Here is an 11,732-nt window from a genome sequence, read left to right on the forward strand (position 1 = left end):
CTGGCCGCAGCGTACCCCAAGGAGCCCTGGAAGCAAGAGGTACCAAACCCTGGGGAGGCAGAAAGTGGCCCAGGGGCAGCCACGGAGCAACCGGCTGAGGAGCCAGGTATGGCCCAGTCAGCGTGTTGCGGCTGGATCCCCGCCTACACAGGGGCAGCCAATCCTGCCTCTGCCAGGCCCCTGAGCTGGGACGTGGTGGAGTAGGGTGGGCCTGTGTCCCCCTGCCACCCCACGTCGGGGTGGCCAACCCCCTACACTGTGCAGGGAAGCTCCTGCTCTGAAGGAGCCTCCCTTACCAGCTCCTTATAAACTGTTGCTTTGCTGGCTGCCTGAGCCCCCCCCAGGCTGAAGCCAGCCCCCGTAGCCAGTGTTTAATTGCTGGCAGCCTGAGCCTCCTCAAGCCCAGGCCCACACCAGCTCCATAGACTGTGATTGCCTTGCTGGCGGCCAGAGCCCCGCCCCAGCTGAAGCCAGCCCCCTGTAACCAGTGTTTAATTGCTGGCAGCTTGAGCCTCCCCAAGCCCAGGCTAAAGTCTGGCCATGAAGGTCTGGCGCCCAGCTCTATTGTGGGGCTGGGAACTAGAGGGCCTAGGGGGCCTTGCTCCACCTTGGGTGGAGACAAGGGCCCTAGACTGTTCAGACTGGCCAGACAAGCCCAAAGACAACCTGAATGAGTGGCCTCCTTCCGAGTGGGAGAGCGAAGGTCCACTGCATGGACCAAATACAGTGATGGAATCCTGGTCACGTATCACTAGAGGCACGTTGTATAGACACTAAGAAGAATATAAGGCTCTTTCCTGAGACATGCCAGCACTGTGCTTGGCGCAGCTCTAGAAGTGGGGTACAAAGATGGTACGCCAGCTCTGTGGACAGTTACACCTGCTACTTTGTGCCACTAGAGTAGAGGAGGATTGGGGCTATTATTTTGTGTCACAGATTGTACCACTAGGGCACCCCCCTGAAAGTGAGGGGATGCCTCTCTCATCACCAACATCCCTCGTAGGCTGTAAGTGACGCTGTAATGAGTGTTTGGAGTGCAGAATATAGCCTCCGAGCTGTAAGTCTCAGGGAGGCAGCTCTCCTCCTTCAAGGCATGACCACAAGTTAACATGGAAAAGAGGCATACAAAAGAATTCTGCAGCCGACAACAGTCTGGGCTAACTGTTCTCTGAGGCAACAGGTAAACAGTGTCTGTGAAGGGGGCTAGGTTCCTAATCCCCTGAGTGTGAGAGGCCAGGGCTGAGCCTTCTGAGATCTACTTCAGAAAAGATAGTCCCTTCACCTCTGCAGAAGGTCAAGGCTCTTCAGGTGCTTTCCAAAGAAGCAACCCCATCTCTGTGGGGCTAAGGAGCTCTGTTCTCTACCTCCACTCCCTTCCGTGTGCCACCCTCCACAGGGGCTGGATCCTCCCTTTAAGGAGATGCCCTCTTAGGTGCAACAGGCCTTACAGGTGAATCTGACAGGTGGGGCTGATTGTGCCCAGATGAGTTCCTTAACCCATTCCAGACCAAGGTGGGAACCTGCCCCACCAATTTTACTATGCTCATGTGTATCCATCATCCTATTTCTTCAAGTTATTCTGAATTTCATTCTCCGCTTCCTTTGTATTAACAGCTCTCCTGCAGTGTTATGACATTGACTGCTTTCTTCATCTTACAGCACAGTCACTCTTACAGGTCACTAATGCATGAACTTAACAAAATTGTTTGTCACATTGACCCCAGCAGCACTCCATTAGTCATCGTGCTTACTCCATGCCAAATTGCTTTCATTAAAAAATACCTTTCGCTCCTTAATATATTGTTTCTGCTCAGCTAGTTCCTCATTACATAAGTAGAGATCTTGCAGCTTGGTCTTTTATACATATAGTGGCGTACACCGGTCATGTATACATAAGACCTATTGAAATGTTGTTAATCTATACAGTACTATCTGAAATACTGTAGACCTTCCCAATATACCATGGATAAAAATTGTGGTATCTCAGGTATCACTATGAGTGAACTATCAGCCCAAGCATACTATATTCCCATCTTCTCTCATGAACCCCTTTAATTTCCTCTGAACAGTCTTCAATGACTAAACACACTAGTCCTTGTGTGTCCATATGTACCATTCCTAATAAAATCAAAACTAGCATGAAAATATCTAATTTCCTTAGCATCTCAAAATTATACTGTAGTCAGGTTTTTTTCCTCTGAAACCAGAGTTATACCATATATTTGAGTTAAGGCCAAATCTAAGCTGGATGTAACCAGGTCCAATTAAGTTAATGAGTGGAACCTGCTTACTGCAGGCCTGCTTTGGAATCTAGCTTTTAAAGGGGCCTTAAAATTTTCTGTCTTGAAGTAGTATTACAGTTTACAAACTGTATTTGGTGTTGAATACACAGAACGTCCAGAATTGTCAATAAAGTACTAACAAATGAGTTCAAATGAAATTTCAATTTGACAACAGAGCACAACAGTACTCAGATTTACCTATCTGCTATGCTACACATCTAGAGACAACTTAATTTAAAAGCAGTCTTTGTTTTATTACATCAATCATCTGGTGACCATTTCACACAAGTGACAGATCACGTAGATTTGTTGCTGGGAAAGAAGCTTGCGCACTTCATACAATCCATCTAAATTGAGTTTCCTTAGCAAAGCCATAGATAGCCAGTAAATGGTACATTTATCAAAAGGCTGCCCTCATCCTATTAAATTCTTTTAGGCACAGATTGCACTGGATTTTTTCTGAATTATTGTGAGCCCAGAATAATAGTGGTGATGAGGATATTGAGCGTAAAAAAAACGTATACCACCAAGCTGGCCACTGAAATGCAAAAATATAACTTGACATGAAGCATATCCAAAGATTTGTTGATTTTGCTCTTTCCTGAGAGAAGTCCCTCAGCTAGTTACATATTATTATTAAGTGTTATAAACAGAAGATTAATTTAACCTGCCAGTTCCACACTGTTGTGGGTCTTCTGGGAGATCAAATACACTGGGAATCAGGGTGTTTAGTAAAGAGAGGGAGGGAGGAATTGGAGAAATACTTTGAGTCAAGGAATTAGGAAATAACAGTAATGGAAGCAGATAGAAAAGCCTCAAGCACTGTGAATTTTATATTAACTGAAACTTAACCTGCCTCCCTATGATAAACAAGAACAAAATCTTAACTAATGCAACACCAATCTTACAAGATCCCCTTACTGCATCACAAAATAAATCAAGCATATTAATATTTTAGTTAGGTCTTGTTTAAATGGTTTTAATAGAACAGGAAGGTAGCATTAAAACTAGATAATAGAATTGTGAGCCTGAGACTATTGTGGCATGGTCTTGGGCAAATCACTAGAGCTTTTTGTGTGTCTGATTCCTCTCCCCTACACCACTACCAGGATTATAATGCTTACTTACCTGTTATTCAATATCTTTAGTAGTGATCTTGAAGAAAATATAAAATTATTAGTAAAATTTGAAGATACAAAAAAAAATCAGTGGAATAGTAAAAGAAGGTCAGGGCAGGTCAGTTATACAGAGTGAAATGGATCACTTGATAACATGGGCTCATTTGAGCATCATGAATTTTAATACAGCCAAATGCAAGAAAGAACAAATACATGTTTGAACAACAATACATGTAAGAATGATTGTAAATAGTAACAAGGTGAGACACAATATCCTGCAATGCAGCTATTGAAAAGAAGTTAGGCATCATGGTAGATCAGCAATTGATCATGAGCTCCTAGTGTGGTGCTGTACCTAAGAGGGTGAACAAAATCCTTGGATACATAAACAGGGGAATATCATGTAGGGAAGTTGTGTCACTTCCGTTTATGGCATTAGTGAGACCATTATGGGAATACTGTGTCCAGTTCTGGTGCCCAAACCTGAAAGTCCTATAGAAGAACCAGATATTATTATTATAAAGGATGTCGAAAAATTGGAAATGATTCAGAGAAGAGCTACAAGAATGATTTGAGGTCTGACAAATATGCATAAGAAGCTCAGTCTAATTAGTTTATCCAAGAGAAATTTAAAAGATGATCATGGTCTGCATATGTAAGGGTGAGGTTACTAACATTAGACAGCTCTTTCATATACAGTATACCCTCACTATAATGCCCTTCATAATAACAAACCTTCGGATATAATGAACCTGATTCCTGGATCCCATCTCTCAAACCCCCCCCCACCCCCATGGCAGGTCTCTTTTTCTATAACAACCCCCTGGCTTGGATCCCGAGGGGGTTTGTAATCGCAAGGGTGTTCTGTATAGCAGAAAAAGGCATAACAACGTGCAATGGTTGAAAGTTGAAGCTAGAAAATTCAGACTAGAAATAAGATATTTTTAATTAATAGTAATTAAATCAGCATTGTTCCAATTGTAATTAACCATTTGACCAACTTGCCTAGAAATGAAGTGGATTCTCCATAACTTACTGAGTCAAGACTGAATATCTTTCTAAAAGAGATATCACAATAGTTTAAACATAAATTCAGAGCTTGCTGCAAAAACTGGATGAGGTTCTTTGGCATGTGTTATGCAGGTCGTCAGACTGGATGAACGTAATGGTTCCTTCTGGGTGTAAAAAAATCTATGAATCTGCCTACACCAGAGGGGTAATGTTAAATTAGTTGAAAATTAGCTGTAAAGTGTGTTAAAAGTTGAGTGTTTCATTACTGCATAAGGATAATACACATAATAGATTACATTCAAATGGCATTTAATTATTGATTACAAAGTGGAATGGGAATTATTTTACAGCAGCAGATTTAATATTTGCAGATGTTTTTCTGGCAGCAGCAAAAGTCCTCAAGCAATTTGTCTTGAGAATGATACAAAGGACTATGGATTTATAAGGAGAAAGGTAACTAGCTGTGACAGACTGTACCATTATTTTCATCAGTTTTCCAAAATTTATCACTTTTGTAAACGTATGCCTTGTGGGATATCATTTGAAAACTCATAATTCACTGATCATTATTGTCCTGGTAAAGTATGTATGGCAACATTGTATGTAAAGTTATGACCAGTGCTTAATTTGTAATGAAAAGGTGCTGGGACTCAAGCAATTGTTTTAGCTTCATAACGGACATAGCAAGCCCAGAGATGCTGGGCTATGAACTGCCAAGCCTAGAGGTGCCAGAGCACAAATTAAGCACTGTTTATAACATTTTATTGTATGACATTGCTGAGATGTGCTTTAAATTTAGAAAATCAGCCCAAATCAGTTCCTCAGAGACAAAAGATTAGCTAGCACCTTGGCGTGGTGTCAAGATAATCAAGTAGATTATTACTGAGTTAAGTGGCCACTCTTTGTCAGGAAGAAGGCTGTAAGTGAGAAAATTACATATTGGCAAACAAACAGCTGGGGGTTCCTGTCCCAAACAGACTTGCTGTCATCTGCACCGCAGCTGGAGATAATTCTGAAAGAGGAGGAAAATATAAAAAAAATAAGGAATAGAAGCCCCAAATCACCTTTCTCTTCCCTTTTTCTCTGCTCACAGCATCAGCAACATTTGAAAGACAAAGGAAGCACCACTGAACTGGGCGAGTGGTCCTGACTGAAGGAATTTAGCAGTACAAGCATGCGGTGAGAAAAGCCTTTGCTTTGAATTCACTTAGGTATTAGTTTGTGTTTTACCTTTTATTTCTTTGTAACCAATTCTGACTTTTATGCCTCATTTCTTGTAATCACTTAAAATCTATGGTTATGTAGTTACTAAACTTGTTTTATTATTATCTAAGCCAGACGTGTTTGGATTGAAGTGTTTGGGAAGCTCCATTTGAGAAAACAAGACTTGTGCATAGCTTGTATTGTCTAGAAAGAAAGATGCACATTTCTGGGGACAAGTCTGAGACTGGGAATCTGCTGGTGTCACTGCAATGTAACTGAGGAGTGGCTGGCTAGAACCACTCATTTAGCTGGGAGTTAATTTACAAGCTAGAGGTGGTGTGTTAACAGCAAAGCAGTGTGAAAGGAACCCCAGGTTGGTGGATTGAGAGGACACAGATGTTCACTGTCCAGATTGTACCCTAAGGAATGTCACACTAGCACCTTGTGAAATTCTTTGAGTTACTAGACAAGATATAATTAGGGAGCCACCAGTTAAGTACAAAACTCAGCTCAGCTATAGCAGGGATTAAAATTCCTTTGTTATGAATAAAATGTAGTATGTCCTCCCAAAATAAAAGTACTTACTCTGAGTATAGGATGCACTTTCGGGGAATTAAAACTAGTTAGTGGATTTACTTGTAAACATTAAAATTAATTTTAAAGTGAGTCCTTTAAAAAATTTAGCACCTTGAGCCAGACCTTTTTTTGTCCATTACTAATGGTGACTCTTCAAACTCCCATCTACTTAAAACCCATTGAAATCTTGTGTAGGCATTAAAAAAAAAAAAGTCCCTTCCCCAGTTATTCTTCCTAACTAAAGGTTTCTGCTGAAGAATGTTCTATTTCAAAGAATTCCATGAAGAACTGCCTTCTTCCAAAATGTCTGCCATCTCCTAATGTTCTCAATGGGTCTGAGGTCACAGGCTGCCCTTAGTAAGGATGTCAGTTGCTATTAACCTGTTTGTCAGTGTTTCTCTCCTTGTGGCAGTGAGGGGTCAATCCCAGAGGGCAGCTTGGCTTTACTTCCATGGAAGATTTTTATAAGGGCATCTTCACTGAAGGCAGCCTGTGAAATCCCAACATGTTCAAGTATGGAAATATACAAGTAGGGGACCCCAAAAACCTTAGCTCTGCTCTGTAGTGAAACCATGTGGGGAAAAAAAACCCAAACGTGTCCTTAAAAATATCTTTTAATCTAACCTGGAACCACTAACACTAAACTGCTTTATCATAATCATATCGTTATTGGATGATGCCACTGCAGGAGAGTTAAGATTGTTTGCATGCCCAAACCATATATTTCCATGCTTGAACATATTTGGATTTTTTAAATTTGCCCATAACTCAGGATTTCCTTGGTTTATCGGGATTGGTTTGGGGATAATTAGAACATTCCTGTAGTTTACTGTACCGTAAATTACAGATATGCGCTCTGAGTCTTACACCCTATTTTGACATAGAGTGTGTCTGGGATCATAAGCCAGGGTTCTTGTTTTTACACAGGGCTGGATCATCCCCTCAGCTGGTAAAACCCTGGGGAGAAAAGTGATTCCCCACATGATGGGGATTTATTCCCTCAAAGAATGGGCCACAGAACCTGTCAGCATCTAGATAACTGCACCTATGTCTCTCACTCCGTGGTCCCTTGAGAGCTTAAAGTTTTCTGGCTCCCATTCATCACCTCTCCTGGGAAGAGACCTTCAGCTCATTCCCTTCTGAGCAGGGGTTTTAAGGCAGCATAGCTCTCTGACTTACACTGATATCCTCAGCAAGCCAGGCTGCCTAAAAGGCCAGCCCTGGTGCTTTGCTTTCTCTCCGAGGGCTATGACCAGTGTATCGCCAGCAGTTACAAGTTACCCCACAGCTCCTTCTAAGCAAGCACAGTTATTCTTCAGGTAGAAGACTTAGAGAACGCATATTAAACACAATAAAAGCCTCCATGCATGCTAGAAAGCTTACCAGAGTTCACCCCCAACTCCAGCCTAGGTCTCTGATAGGCATCAGTCCTTCCAAACCCCACAACTGGGTTTTCCCTGCAGTTACAAGTGCACATCACTCTTTAGATCAGGAACCAGAACAAAGGCCCTGCAACAGTTTACGCGTGCACTGTTTATCCAAAAGTCATTTCTTTATGTGTTGGTCTCTGGAGAACCCAGTTTGAACCACAGTCTGCAAGCTCTCCAGGAAGGAGTACCTCTTCTGAGGTGTTACAACTTGCGTGATACTGCCTTAATCATCCACCCTCCTGTTTTCCTTCCCACAGAAGATGCCGTAACCATCCTTCCATGTAGTTCAGAGTCCTTGGCCCACAATGTACATACACCATTCATACACTTAGCACAATATGGTCTCCAGTCACAAAGATATTGCGCACAGTTGCCCTATTTGTCACAGGACTTATCTCCAAATCTGGCAGGAAGAACAACAAAAGAGGCGGCAGGGGTGCCATCTGGCTGACTGCCATGCATTTGTCATGCAATCCCTGCTGGCTGGGCAGATTCACAACAGGGAAATCCCAGCTAGATGGCAGGCAGGCAGGCATGTCAAATGTTGCATCTTCTGCAACAAGTCAATGGTCTGATTTGGAAGCCTGTAAGTATCAACATTAGTTGCTCTAGTTTTCCAGTTTCCAATGGAGTTTCCAACATGCATGTTTACGATTCCCACACCTCATTTGCCTCGAAGAGTATTCAGAGGTGAACCTGGTCTGTGAGCTGTTAGTCTTCCTGGAAAAAGGTTTGTTTCTAGCACTTGCCCTCCTCCCTTTAGAATACTTAGGCACATGCAGTATGGAGCACATCTATGTCATCTTACACTTAAGCCCACTACTCCTAACTAATTGCAGCTACAGTTTTATTTTATTTTTTCCTATTGCTATTTTACTCCAGCCCTAAACTGCACTGAGTGAATTCATTTGCCCCCTTACTATCTTTAAAGTACTCTGCCCCTTCTATTTGTTATTTCATCACAGATTCTGCCTAAATGAACCTAAGTTTTTGCATAGTTAGGGAACCATGAAATCAGGGAACCATGTTGTGTTACCACAGTTTAATATTTGGGAGCAAAGGGGTACAATGAGTTTGAAGAGGTATTAAGTATGTAAATCCTTTATACACAAAGCTCCATCTTTATAAAAAGACCCTTTATCTTTAGTGAGTGAAGGCAGCAAGCATACAGCTTTATTATATTGACTGTCTGATGCAGGCTGGTAGCAGACAGGCAAATAGAAAATATCATGCCATTGAGTCAGTGGGAACAGGGTTCCCAGGGGCTGCACAAATCTGAGAGCCTCATTGCCAGCATACAACATTATAAATCAGATGCAGAGGGAAGAGCTAGAACAACAAGCTACCTACTTAATGCTCCAACCTTCCGCTCAGCCGACCTTTAAAGTGTTTGCTAATGTACCTTCAAATCAAAAGTCCTACTGTTACATCACCAAGCCACTTACAGGAACATGTAAACAAGCGTCAAAGCATACATTTCCTTAATTCTTTCTGATTTTCCATGAACTATACCAAGCTGTGAAAAGCTCACGTACACCACCTACTGTTGGGTGACTCAACTCAGTTTACATTTGCTGGAAATAGCTAGTTTTGCTGCATCAGACTTATTTCCTGTAAAAAGATTAAAATGGAAAAGTAGCCATGGAAAGCTGTGCGTTTCTTACCAGTAAGATGTATGGTATTTTTAATTAGCAAAATTTAGGTTAGTTTAACATGACTTTCAAAATAGTATCAGATTTCCCCCCTTCAATGGATTTTATAGGAACCTGGTTCTCATTAAAGTGAGACCAATACTATCTGCACCTCCAGTGGGGATGAACAGAAAGGACATATTCTCTTCACCTTAGCTTTTACCGGCCTGCTTATTTCTCCCTTATTATGGCTTCTGGGCTCAGGCATTTTCACAGCTGTTCTCACCACCTCTGTTTGTATGTGGCTGAACCTCTGATCATATCACAGGCTAGAGCTAGCTATAGAATAGGAAGATGCTATATAGGCAGAGGCAATGCGGGGGGGGGGGGCACGTAGGATCACATCCCCCCGCCCCACCCTGATTTCTGCAAGCACTGAGCTGCCCTTGCACGGTTTGTTCTGCTCAGCCTGCCACCAGGGGTGGGGGTTCTGTCCTTCTGCTGCGCCTCCCCCTCCCAGCACATTTCAGGCTTGCTCAGCCCCTCTCCCTGGCAGCTGAGCGCCAGGCGGGGAGTGGAGGGCTTGGGATAGAGCCACTTCTCCTGCCAGGTGAGGGTGGCCATTCTGAGTCACTGCCTCTGTGCAGTGAGGCGGCTGCCTGGGAAAGCCTGGCTGGGGAGGTGGAGGCAGCCCACCCCTCCACCCCTGCCTAGGCCCAGCTGCCAGGGAAGGGAGCCCAGTGAGCCAGAAAGGGTGCTTCTGCTGCTCCTGCCCCCAGGAACTAGCAGGATTGGCTGCCCTGGCCCAGGGAGATGGGGCTGGAAGCTTCCTCCCAGAGGCGACACATGGGACACATCCCCCACCCCCAACTTTATATTGTGCCCTCCTGGTATCATCAGGTATTCTGTTTCCCACACAGCTTTGCCAATGCACCTCAATTCCAATTTAAAACTATTCTTGCTATTTAATTTCAGAGTCTCTCCTGATCAGAAATTGTCAATTGTGCTGAAATATACCAAACTGATATTGCTTTAGCAAAGATGGACGAGAATAAAACTACCCAGCTCATCTTCTCTTGTGCCCTAAGCAGAATTTGGGTTCCCAAAAGGAAGGATTTAGAGCTAAAATCTGTTTTTTAAAAGCTTCCAATATGATAGGATTTCTCCTGGTCCTGAGTATCATAATATCCCAGTTCCTTGGAGTCATGTTGAAAGAGAAAAACATTAATTTCAGTGACAGATAATTGTTATAGAAGAGACAGAAAGACAAAGAAATGTATGAATTAGATGTTAAAAGTTCAAATGACATTGTTGCCATCAGCCTCCTGCACTAACTTCTTATCTGAGACTGTCCTACTGGGACCTTTCACTCAGCAGAAAAAAAGTCAAAGGAAAACCATATGGAGAGACCCCAGAACATAATAAGATGAGGATCTCTCAGGAATAGGATGACAAAGGCCCAGGAGATGGTGGGGGTGGAAGCTGTGGTGGTGAAGCTCACTTCAGTAGTCAATTATTCTCCCTAAAGTCTTAAAGGACCCCAAAATGGAGTAATGGGTGGAATAGCCCACTCCATCATTATTTTGTCCACTAATTTTGGTTCATTGATTTCTGATCCCACACTTGTCTTACCAGGCATGATCTTCACACAGTGTGAGTTATATCAATAGGCCTTTTTTTTTGTGTGGACTAATTCAGTTTGTTGATCATACCTTTTCCCATCAAGATGTATTCTTATAAATTGTGACCTAAGCTGTCACTTTTTACATTTGCACTCATAATTAGGGTAAATTTGTAGGCTCAATTGTTACACCACCACCATCTTTGTGGAATTCCAGGAAGTCTTGTCCCTTAAAAAGGTACAATGATTCCTCTTGAAGTATACCTGGGCCCTCTTTGTCCCATCAACTCAAATGACCAGTGGTTGCATGAAGGAGAGCAGCATGGTCCCTCCACTGACTACTCTATTTTGAGGCATTAGAGTGGTGCATAATGTGAATAAGTTCTGGTTTGTAGCAACGTCTCTGCTGTAAAGAAAATTAAATTTGCACTAAAAAGGACACTTGATTTTGGTATGAGCCAATTTCTTTACGGTCTTCTTATATTAAGTGAATTTATCATTGTCCTTGTAAGATGTGCCAGATTGACAGCTGTGGAGAGCAAGATCCTCTGTCTACAGAACGGGCCAAGGTAGTCACCATGTGAGCTTCTCCACATTTCCCTGCCAATGTACTTGTGCTGTTTTGGGTGGACTAACTTTAGATACAACAGGCATTTCAGTCTCCATGCTGATTCGACCATTAATCTCTCTGACCCCAGGACAGATTCTGCTCCCATTGAATTCAGTAGGATTTTTTTCCACTGACTTCTGTGAAACCAGGGGCAAGCCGAAGAGTATCAGGTATAAAAGGTGATTTTCTGTGATAGCAGCACTGGCAACCAACACATTTGACGTAGGTTGTGAAACAGCAAAAGGATAAC

Source organism: Lepidochelys kempii, chromosome 9 (assembly GCF_965140285.1).
Source record: "Lepidochelys kempii isolate rLepKem1 chromosome 9, rLepKem1.hap1, whole genome shotgun sequence".
Lineage (NCBI taxonomy): Eukaryota > Metazoa > Chordata > Testudines > Cheloniidae > Lepidochelys > Lepidochelys kempii.